The sequence below is a fragment of the Pteropus vampyrus genome, unplaced genomic scaffold, assembly GCF_000151845.1.
Source record: "Pteropus vampyrus isolate Shadow unplaced genomic scaffold, Pvam_2.0 Scaffold4, whole genome shotgun sequence".
Taxonomy (NCBI): Eukaryota; Metazoa; Chordata; class Mammalia; order Chiroptera; family Pteropodidae; genus Pteropus; species Pteropus vampyrus.
Genome location: NW_011888785.1, coordinates 2,776,185 through 2,788,557, shown reverse-complemented (window position 1 = coordinate 2,788,557; position 12,373 = coordinate 2,776,185). Strand labels below are relative to the sequence as shown.

At 35.3% G+C, this 12,373-nt stretch overlaps 1 pseudogene; it reads right to left on the bottom strand.

Moving 5' to 3' along the window:
• Positions 1-2,041: 2,041 nt before the first annotated feature.
• On the bottom strand, positions 2,042-2,154 carry LOC111743270 (annotated as a pseudogene).
• Positions 2,155-12,373: the final 10,219 nt, after the last annotated feature.

The following is a 12,373-nucleotide window of genomic DNA, read 5'->3' as shown; positions in this document are numbered from 1 at the left end:
AAACACAATGATACTGTTAAGATTCCATGTGAAGACTGTAATGCCCCTGAGAAGACAATGCTTTAGGTGGTTTTTAAGCTCTAATGGGAACAAATAAATAAGGACTTCCCCCAACTATGTACTGAAAAAACCCCAGTTGTGATTGGGAAGTATTGTTTGACTTAAAGCCAGCTCATTTTTCACCAGAGATTCCTGCACAAGTTTGAGGGCATTACGGAAGATGATGGAAATGAAGTGGGATGAGGTGAGGGGTGTTGCAGCAGAAGGCAGCCGATTGAGAAAATCTACAAAAGTGACATAGATCCTATTCTAGAAAGTTAAAATATTTTTATTTTGGGGAACAAATTTTATAGTTTGGAAGGCAGAATGTATCTACTTTGAAATATCTTTCATTTGATTAAAATATAAAATTTATGTGTTTTCCTCCAGCCACCTGAATATCATTTTGATATTGAAAGAGGCTGAGCCGCAGTTTATTTGAGTGGGTCACTTTGAGGTGGCTTATCTATTATCAGGTCTTTTCTCCTGTTAGGATCTTTGTTTTGATCACCTTTGGATCTTTTACTTTTTCACCCCATGCTTTAAAATTTCTGTATTTTTGTTGCCAGAAATTGGGTCAAAGATACTGATTCTGGGGAGATGAAACTTCACCAAGCCTCTGAGCACTGTGCGGGGTGGGTGGTTGGTACTTGTGATCCCATGTGGAAAAGAACAGAACCTTTACAGCTTTTTCTATAGATAAGGTCAGTTATTTTCATAGGTTAAGTCAGGTGGAAAGTTGGAACCATAATAAATTTCATCAATAATGCAGGTAGTCTTGATTAGCTTCTACTATTTGTTTCATTTCAGTTGAACAAATATTTATTCGGCTCCTGTTTTGAGTCAGGTATTTTGCCAGCCACTTACTTCCTTCTGTATGGACAATGACTATTCAGGTAATTAAATCAATCCCTCACTTTGCTTGTGAGATATCCTAGAGGATTTACTGAAGTAGAGGTGTTTCAGGATTATTTGTCAAAGATAATAAAGATGTATGTAGCTCTATGTTTTGTAACACAATATGCCCCTTTGGAACTGGTTATCCTTTATCTAGAAATTTTCCTGATATCTTGAAGTCAAACTTTCATTTATTGGAAGCCCTGCATTGATAAAGTTCATGTAGAATGTTTTTAAAAATTTTTACTTTCATAACACATTGATTTTTATTGAACTTTCGCCCTGTCGCTATTTATACAGTGTCAGTTCTGTACTAAGAGCTGATGGAGGTTTTTAATTTTTATCTGACAACCTGAGAGGCAGCAAGACCAAGGCAGCTGACTGTCTGGATGCCATGTGGGGTTTTGTTTTTCCCACATTGTTATTGCTTCTTGCTTGCCTTTCTTGTGTGGCAGTTCCTGAAGGCGGTGTCTGTTTTCAGTCTCTTCTTTTGCTTTTCAAGTGTTTGTGCAAAGAGTATTATTCTGTTTGAATATTAGTTGAATATTGGCCACACAAGTCATTGCCTGAAGCAGTTACAGCATCAGAAAGTAGTCCTCAGATGGCACCATGAGCCTGTTTTTTCTTGATGGCTGTCAGCACCGAGAGGGATATGCACTAGGTACAAGCCAATGGAGGGAGATGTAGACAAAGAGCCTGATCTTGTCAGTAGGTAGAGAAAAGTGCTTATTTAAAAAGAAATATTCTCAATCTTTTAAATCTTTCCTGATTTGAATGATTAAACATGATACCTTAACCATTTTTACTTTCATTCTTGATTATTAATGGTTTTGTACATTTTTTTCCATATATTTATTGGCTTTTCCACCCCTGTTTTGATTTTCTGTTTGTGCCCTTTGCCCAATTTTCTTCTAGACTGTTCCATTTTGTTATTGATTTATAAGAGCTTTTTGTATATTATTCAAATTTTTTTCTGTGGTAAAATATATATAACATCAAATTTAACATTTTAAACCTTTTGAGCGTACGCTTTAATGGCATTAAATACATTCACATTGCTGTACAACTCTCACCAAAATCCCTCTTTAGGAAGATAGTGAAAAACAAACAAACATGGTTAGATGCCACGAAATAGGTGGCAATGTCCTAACCATGTATATGTTTTGGAAGCTTAAGTATCTCTTTCACCCTGTCAAGGGGAGTACTTTCATACAACACTAGAAAAACTTGTTGAATGATATAATCCCCTCATTGTTTCTTGGGATCGAAATCTTCCTTGATTGTTGCTTCTTCACTTTAAAAGACATAGTCATATGTTCAATAAACAAGCAAAAAGCTGTTTTCATATAACTATCTTACTGAACAAGTTCTATTTTGTTGAGTCTTTATAGTTCTTCCACTTTTTATTTAATCTACTGGTGTTTGATGTTTTCCTTGCTTGCCAATGTGGTATTTCCAGCTGTGCATGGAAATTAATTTTCTATTTGAATAGACAATTCCAGGAAACTATCTATTAAGGTTATAGGAGGCAAAGAGAATGTTGTTTTACAATTTTTTTTTCCTGATGTTCTTGGCATTATAAGGAGAGGAAAAAGGTTGATTTAAAAGTCTGTGATTAGCAATTTAATTTTTTTTGTTTCTAACTAATATTATTTAAATGAAATAAACTTTGCCACAGATTACAAAAGTGGTCAATAATTGAATATTTTTTGGCACTGAAAACTTCTCCATTTAACAAAACAATTCTGAATGGTTCTTCCATGGATTCTGAAACCTTTTTTGGACAATAGAGCCCTTTGTGTATCTGATTCTGTGGAACCTCAGAATCTAAGGTCCATAGACTCTTACCTAAAACCTAGGGACCAAGTATGTTTTGTAATTTAGAATTTATTAGATTTTACATTTCATGTCACCTTTAATGGAGTCTGGAGTGTTCCTGTGTAAGTCAGTGAATATAATTAAAATTAATATTTTCCTGTAGTGAAACTCATAGATATTAATACTAAAGAAGATAAAGAATAAATAGCCTCATTTTTGTTTAGACCAGTTTTTGTTACCAGATGAGCTTAGATTTGTCACCAAATGATTTATGAAAAACCTTTGTTTTTTAGGAATATGAATAAGGGACAAACAAAATTTCACCTGTTCTTCAGGAATGCCCAGTTCTCTTGGTTAGAGATGGCCCGGCTCCATGCTTTAGCCATGCCTGCTGCCCACAAGTCGTGACTTAGCATTCTCGGTGTTACTGACAGTTTTGCTTCTGGGGCTCTGTACCTATTTCTCAATGATACTTTTTGCTGAATTAAATCTCCTTTCAGCCAGTCTGTGCCTGGGTTCTGATCCCTTATGCTTAGTATTATTTTCATTGTGGTAAATATCTCATTATACCTTAAACTATGTGTATATTCTTCATTGCCTCTATTCCTTTGCACTGGTTATTCTCAATATTTGAAAAGTCTTTTCCTCTCTTCCTCCTTTAAATTTATTCCTTACCACAACATTCTATGAGAACAATTTAGTTTCTCCCTCTGTTATAAGCCCTGCATTCCCTTAGAGCTTTGTATCTCCCTTTGTTATAACAGACAGTACATTGCTCCATAATTTGAATAACAATCTATCTTTCTTATTAGACTATAAAGTGTCTAAGAATTGTATCTCTTTGTATCTCTGTTGCCTTACATAGTGTTTGCAACATCACAGATTCAAAAATTTTCAGTTCATCATAAATAGATGTTTATTTGGAGGTGATACAGTGAGAATGGGAACCAGGGAAAGAGGGATGTGCAATAGAAATAAATTAGAGAACAAGACAGAATAGTTTAGAGGAACAATGGTTTTGTTCCACTTAAATGCACATGAGGATTAGAAAATTAAAAGATTTGCGTGGTTTGGAGAATTTGGAAAACTTTAGAAAAGAGGTGAAGCTGCCCACAAAAACCTTGGCAGGTGGATGGGATTAGGGCAGGCAAAGAAGAATGCACAGTGTCTTCCAGAGAAGGGGAATACGCTGAGGTGGGATTGGGCATTGCTGAGTGAAGAAGATATTTAAGCGATTGTCCAGTTATAATGTAAGTGTTGAATTAGGAGAGTGGTGGAAGAAATAGGTCAGTAGGCAAAGTAGGGCTAGATTATGTAGAACAACATATTATGAGAAAAAAATTGGATCTCCTTAGAGTAAGATGCTATTGTGAGTTGAAGAATAGAACAGAAATGATATGACAAAAACATTTCTGAAAATAAATGTATCCACAGCATATCTAGAGATGCCTGAACTAAAGAATGGGGAAGGGGCTGGTTTATATCCTTTTGCTGAAAATCAGTAGATCATAAGGACCTGAACTGAGATAACATTAGTGAGAATGAGAATGGGGAGAACAGCGTGAAACTTTTGAAACCCAAAACCGTAGTGTGATTGTTCATTTTTTGTGTCAATTTGACTGGGCCACCAAGTGCTGATATATTTGATCAGAAGTTATCTTAGGTGTTTTCTGTGAGAGTGTTTTTGGATGAGATTAACATTTAAATCTACTGACTGAATAAAACAGATTGAATCTCCATCATGTAGGTAGGCCTCAATCCAATTAGTGGAAGGCCTGCAGAGAACAAAAGGCTGACTTTCTCCGAATTTAATAGAGAATGCTACCTGATAGCCTTTGAGCTGGAACATTGGTTCTTCCTGGTTCTACATAGCCTGCTGGCCTTCAGACTTGACCTGAGACATCAGCTTTCCAGATTTTGGACTAGCCAGCCTCCAGATTGCATGAGCCGATTCCTTATAGTAAATCACTATTTCTCTGGAGAACCCCAACTAATACACATAGGGTATGGAAACTGCCTAGATAAAAGAGGCATAGGTAAAGGTGGAACTAAAGATGACTTAAAATTTGGGACTTAGAATTCTGGAGAATAATAATGACAGTTATAGAAATGGGGAAATTGAAATAGGCAGCCAGTTTTGAGGAAGAATGTGTTTGGTTATGGTTTTGTTGATTCTGAAACGATACTGGAGATTCAAATGAAGTTAATTCAGGCAGTCATACTAAGTAGATAGCCTATGTGGGTTAGGCTAGATGTGGCATCTTGAAATCATCTGCAAGCAGGTGAACAGGTCACATGACAGAATAAAGTCCATGGAGAACTAGAGAGAGGAGCAGAGGGTAAGGATTTCATTGAGTCTTTCCTGGTGGGAATTATGGGGCTAGAAGAGAAAGGTTAGTCAGTATACAAAAAACTAGTTGGTGGCAGAGCTCACAATCTTGACACTGTGTCCTGCACGACAGTGTCAGCTCCATGAAGGCAGTGGCTTACCCATTCCTGTTTCTCCAGCTCTCAGTGTTGTGCTTCTTCCTTTATTTGTAGGTCCTGCTTTTTCTTTTATTTGTTACTTTAAATGAAAACTGAAACAGGAATTAAAATTCCTTTGCTCTATGACTTAGTATTTAAGTAGATGTATAGAATTAGATTCGACATTTTAATTCCTATGTCTTTGATTTCCTTTCCCAAAACTGTGCCAACAGGTTGGATTAAGAGTTTTTAGGATTCCTTACAGCTGAAAAAATACTGAGAAAAATATCTATATGTCAAAAAATTGTTCTAAGCTGTAAAACTGGCCTTGAGTAAGTACAGAAAATAAATAAATCAAAATTTATAGGAAATCTTCTTCCTCATCTCTTTTTTGACGTTTTTATTAATTTAATATCAGTCAAAATGTTGTACTATATTAAGTAAATCAAAGCTTTTATATAACCTTGTCTAAAAATTTGTTCTTAAATATTAAAGATATTAACTTTATATAGCTTTAAATTAACACAGCTATAAGAAAAAAGAAAACAAAAACATGTAAGCAGCATATTTTCCTTAAATTCTAACACTGTAAAGAAATTTTAGTTCTTATGTAATTTTTATTCTATTACAGTCTTCTCTTAAAATCTCATATAATCAGTTTATGTAATTTTTTTAAAAAGAGACAAATCATTGGTTAAAGTGATTCTACGTGTTTACCATACTTCATTCAAAATTATATTATACATCATATGTTTCTAGGTCTTTATTTTCATCATATATACTCATAATGCCCATTTTTAATTTACTTTGAAAGAATACTTTTTGTTCTGAATAAAACATTCTCCTAAGACATATCTAATATTAGTTTTGGGTATTTGATCAATGTGTGATGTTTAAATTGTCATCTATACTCTTTAATAATTTTTTCTGACTGTACGATTTGAAATATGATGAATTTCTAAAGATAGTTTTGAAAAAACATAACCTCTCTGTTTTAAAAATGTACAAAGTGTATGTTTGATATATTTGACACAGAAACTATTGAATAGTTGGGTAATAGATGCCATAAACTTTAATCTAAAGGCATTAAAGTACTAGCATTAAAATCCAACATTTATTAAATGGAACTTATCCTGCCTCCATGATATCTGTTATGTGTTAGATATTGTTTACCATTCTAACTATCTGCCTTCTCACTTGCTGGTATGCAAAAATGCTCTCTGTGACATTCTTGCTCAGTGACCATCTATAATGTACAACTTCCATTTGGAAATAATCTGCCTTGAACTCACAAAGTGCTGATATTGCTTTTTGTGTCATTCAATGTCTCTTTTATTTGCTTTGGGGCTCTTTAAGTGAGGACAATTAACAGTTAAGAATTCTCTCAGGGAATAAACAGTGTCACAAGAGTAATCAGATATGTACTTTTCTGAATCAATTCCTCTATCTACAGAGTAAAAAGTAGAGATACTATTTATTTCCAATAGTGATACTTTAAAATTACTTAATTTTACTTTTCACAGATCTCAAATATATAGATTTCCTTTGAAGGCAAGTAATTTATCCCTGAATTGATTTTATTTTTGTGTATATTTATAGCGAAGTCATTTAGCCATTCATATTGGTCAACTGATGTAGTTCTGTTTGTATTATATATAGGCACAAGGATCTGTTTTTACTATTTTCTCTGTAAATCAGATATGTAATAGATTAAAAAAATAAGATCTACATAAAAAAATTAGTAAAACTTTTGTGACAACTTTGCTCCATTTATAAGTCACACTAATGACTGCTTTGCTTCTTAGTAATTTTCCATTTGTAACATTTTATACCTGGATACACAAATGTAATGCAATTGAACAAGAAAACAATTATCTGTCTGGTGGAAATAATGTACTTATCTCATTGAAACAATTGACTTACTTAAAAATACACAGAAGTTCTAGTTCTGCTCAGACTGTAGTTACCTGTAATTTGTAAAGAATTTCCAGGAAAAATTAAAATCCTCTGATGTAATGGGATAAATAACTGAATCCACTGGTTGTGAATAATAAATTTCCATGCATAGTTTCCTTCTAATACAAACCTCTATTTGGAACCATTTTGGGTTTGAGAGCTTTTTTCAGTAATTTCCGAGTTTTGGCCGGAACCCTGGAAAACTCCAAAGCCGTATCTGCCAGTGAAAGCTTCATGTTGACTTGTGGGTTCTATGTCATTGGAACATTTCAGCACTTTTCGGCCTGGTTCAAATATTTCTTCACATTTTCTGAGGATGTTGGCTCATCCCATCTATAGGGTCACATTGGATTCTGGATAAATCCTAAAAGCCATAATTCATCTGCAAGGTAATTCAGGATTTTATTGAGTTTTGTAGTGAGCTAACACTATTAGGCAATTAAAGATTCAATATTTTAAGATTTTGGGTGGAAGCCATATGTGGATTGTTTGGTGATTCTTACCAGGTGGCCCTAGAGGTGCACAAGCTGCAGCTAAACTTGGCCTACAGCTAGACCCCTCCCAAGTCTGTGCCATGGGGCCCCAAAGCACACCTAGTATATAAAGCCACTCTACTAAGACTAGGACGCTTAGGAGCCTTACCTAATACATAGAAATAGATACAGAGACGCAGCCAAAATGGGGAGACAAAGAAGCATATCTCACTTGAAAGAACAGAACATAGCTCCAGAAAAAGAATTCACCAAAATGAAGAAGAGCAATCTACCAGATGCAAAGTTAAAAACACTGGTTTTAAGGATGCTGAATGATCTCAGTGAGAAATTCAACAAAGATACAGGAAACATAAAAATAGAGGTAGAACACATGAAAAAGAACCAGTCAGAAGTGAACAATACAATAACTGACATGAAATACACATTAGAGGTATCAACAGTCGATTCGATGAAGCAGAGATGAATCAGTGATATAGAGGATGGGGTAGCAGGCGACACCCAATCAGAAAAAGAAAAAAGAATCCAAAAAATGAGCATAGTTTAAGGAGCCTCTGGGACAACATCAAGTTAACAACATTTGCATCATGTGGGTACCAGAAGAAGATAAGAGAGCAAGGAATTGAAAACCTATTTGAAGAAATAATGATGGAAAGTGAGGGAAATAGACATACAACCCCAGGAAGTTCAGAGAGACCCAAACAAGATAAACCCAAAGAGACCCACATCAAGACACATAATTAAAATGCCAAAGGTTAAATTCAAAGAGAGAATCTTAAAAGCAGCAAGAGAAAAGTATTTAGTTATGTACAAGGGAGCTCCCATAAGATTGTCAGCCAATTTCTCAACGGAGACTTCATAGGCCAGAAGGGCTTGGCACAAAGTATTCAAAGTGATGAAAACCCAGGACCCACAACCAAGATTACTTTACCCAGCAAAGTTATCATTTAGAATTGAAGGACAGATAAAGAACTTCCCAGACAAAAAAATAAATAAATAAATAAGCTAAAGGAGTTGATCACCACCAAGCCAGTATTACAGGAAATGTTGGAGAGACTTCTTTAAGAATAAGAAAAAATTATGTATCTTAAGTCTAAAGAAAGAATGTCAATAACTATGCATCTATCAATAAGTACTTCAAATGAAAAAGAATTAAATGCTCTAATCAAAAGATAGCATGGCTGAATGGATAAGAAAACAAGACTCTTACATATGCTGCCTTCAAGAGACTGACTTCAGATTAAAAGACCACAGAGATTAAAAGTAAAGGGATGGAAAAAGATATTTCATGGTGGACTTTGAGGTTAGTGTGCTGAGTGGAGTAAGTCAGATAGAGGAAGACAAATGTCATATGATTGCACATATATGTAGAATCTAAAGAACAAAACAAACAAAAAGAAACAAACTCAGAGAACATTTTGATGATGACCAAATGGGAAGGGGAATTGGGTAGGGGGAGGGGTTGATTAAAGAGGAGGGAAGGGATTAAATACAAATTGGTAGTTACAAAATAGTCATGGGGATATAAAGTATAGCATAAGGAATATAGCCAACAATATTGTAATAACTATATACAGTGTCAGAGGGACACTAAATTTACTGGGGTGATTACTTTACGAGGTACATAGATGTTTAATCACTATGTTGTATACCTGAAACTAACATAGTATTGTATGCTAACTATAAGTGAAACATACAAAAATTATTATTAATTAAAATAGAAAAAAGTGTTTTTTTAAAAAAGAAAAAAATAATATAAGGAGAGATTATTTTTCCTTTAGCCCAGTATTATTCTTATATCCAATCTTTTTACAGAAGTTAATGTTCTATTTTAATTCCTTATTGTGATTTTTCTTTCTCCTCAGCAATTTCTAAAGCTAATGCAGATCAACAGTTTTTTCTTTTTTCTTTCTTAAAGAGAGATTGCTCTGGCTCTTGGCTGACTTCAGTCTTGTGATGTGGGACTGATGTGGGTTTTCATTTTTCACTTTAAAGGTGCTGCCAAAGCTAGTTAATTTTAGTTATAACATCATAGAGTGTTGGTGCCTGTATATGCTCCACAGATGGTTTGGTTCAGCCCTCTCATTTTACATACAAGGGGGCAAGGCCCAGTTCCTTAGTTGTCACAGAAAGCTATGGTACTATGAGACTGAAAGGTGTGACCACCTTGCTACAGAGCTGGTCTGTGGAAGTCCCAGTATTGCTTAAAGATCCACCCCCATTCACCAGCTCAGATTTTGTATCTTTAGGTAGTTTTCCTTAGCACCTTTTAAATTTAGCTCTCTATACTTCATATTAATTTGGAAAACCAACCAAAAATTTCATTTTGTATTTGGTCGGGATTCCACAGTTTTATGTACTGCGCCATTCTCATGTTCTTAGCCACAAAGAAATAAATATAAGAAAGTGAATGGGATCCACATAACTGCTTTATTACAAATAATGTGGGGTTTTAGAACACATAGTGGACCTAAGACTGAACCTGGCTTCTTATGCCTCCCACAACCCCCTACTGAATTTAGCCACTGTTAAATAAAAAACTTTCACAGCTGAAAGCTTTTCTTAAAGAAAGGACCTATTGAGCCAAATGCTATCTAGAAAAGGACCAGGCCCTGGGGTATGCAATCTGAATCGCCAGCAGCATGGCTAGGTGAAAAAGGAAAACATATCCTCCATCCTGGAGTTGACAGGCTTTTTTATACATTATATTTTAGGCAAGGAAGATGTAAGTTGTTTTGAAAGAATTTCCACTGACCACAAATAAGAGGAGATGAGCAGGAAAAGATGAAGCAGGAGCAGTTCTAGGAAAGGTGCACAGTCCATAAGGAAGAAATATGTATTACTTTTGATTGGTTGCAGGCGGTGGTCCAGAAAGTTCATACATATACGGGATGTGGTGGCATCAGGTGGCCACTACAGAAGTTGATTCAAAGCTCCAACTTACATTCAGGAATGTGAGCTGTCTGTTGTTAGTTGACCCACAGCTATTAACTAGTTAACTACTCTTGTCTTTTTCTCTTACTCTCTTTAGGACATCTCAGAGCTTTTCTCTTGTCATCACCCAGTTATATAGATGGAAGAGTATGAGAACAGCAAGTTTCCATCCAACTTCCATGCAAGGTGATCCTCAGAGAGACTGTCAGGCCTGTGCCTCTGAGAGACCACAGGAGCTAAAGGCCCTAGGCCAGGGCCCTTTCTAGGACTGTAGTCAATCAGAGCAGCCCTGCCTGACTCAGAGGAAGCAGTTTTTTCACGAAGCTCACCTTATGGTGAATATCTTTATCTTCTTTTCTTTTCTCCTGCTTTTCCCACATGCATTCTGACACCAATGCAATTTATATTCCCCTCCTCTCCCCTCCCCAAAGAAAACATGAGTTATTTTTCCATTATTCTTTTTAGTAGAGTAAACAAAACAAGGGTAGTGAAGTCAACCTAGGTAACTGATTATTTACAGTTGAGGAAAATAAATGAGGATTAAGCAGCTGGAAGTGAGAGTTTAACATCTTGTACATAGGTTCAGAATACTTCACAGAAATGGGAAATGAATAACTTCTCTACTGTCAACACCAGGCCCTCTTCTGACATTTTTAAGAAGGGAATGCTGGTGAAGACTTTTACCTTTTTATTTGCCATCCTTGTTTAAGCTCTAGACCCCTGCTAGCATCCACCATTATATTTTAATAAATATATTCCTAGCAATCTATTCAAATAGATTCAAAGGCAGATTCAAATCTTTTGTTTTTCTCTGGGCCAGTTGAACTAAGTAAAATTTCAGGTCACAGAACTCTTGGAATTTTTAGTTTTGTGTACATAGGTTTCTACTGGATTTTACTACTTCATTTTTCCCCCCAGGTATTTTTAAATGATTATCTTGTTTCTTTACCTTCTATGCTTAAAGTCTTTCAGTTATCTATGAGAGCTCAGAGGACATTTAACAGTTTCCTTCCTGTTAAGGGATTTTTTCCTTAGTTTTTTTTTTTGTCTTGTGGAGTATGTTACACCTGTGTGAAGGAAGACGCTTGTCCTTAATTCAGAGTTAAATTAATGGTAATTTAATATTTGAAAATATGGATACTCATGGCTTCTGCCCCACTGTTATTCTTATGCTTCCTAGACTTTTGCTTCTTTTAGTAGGCTCATGGCCATTTAGATAAAAAGATACTGAATTGCAATGAGAGGATTTAAGATTTTATGTTTTAAGGTATTAAGATTTAAGATGTTCCAACACTGTTCTTGGAATTGAAATCGTCATCTCTAAGGTGAATTGTTTCTGAAGAAATGGTTTAGCTGATGTCTCTTCAGTCATGTTTTTGCTTACTGAGCATGTCAAGTATCTATTACAGTAGAAACTAAGAGATAACACACAGGAAATAGCACAGAAGTAGGCATGGTCCACAGCAGATGGTGCCTAGGCAGTAGAAGGTAGCAGTGGAGACCATGGGCCTTAGAGCTGTGTACCTGGGTTGAAACTCAGTTCCAATACTGACTTTTATAATCTCTTTCAGTTGGCTCATCTGTTCAATGGGCAGACTGGTTAATGGTATCTACCTCAAAAGTTCTTGTGAGGAATTAAATGAATTAATACATGTAAAGCACATTAGAACAATATCTGAAACATCATATGTGCTTTATAAATGTTAACTAGCTGTTAAACAGTCTTCACATTCCTAATCTGGTTAATGGATCAAGAGTCATCTGCATTTTCA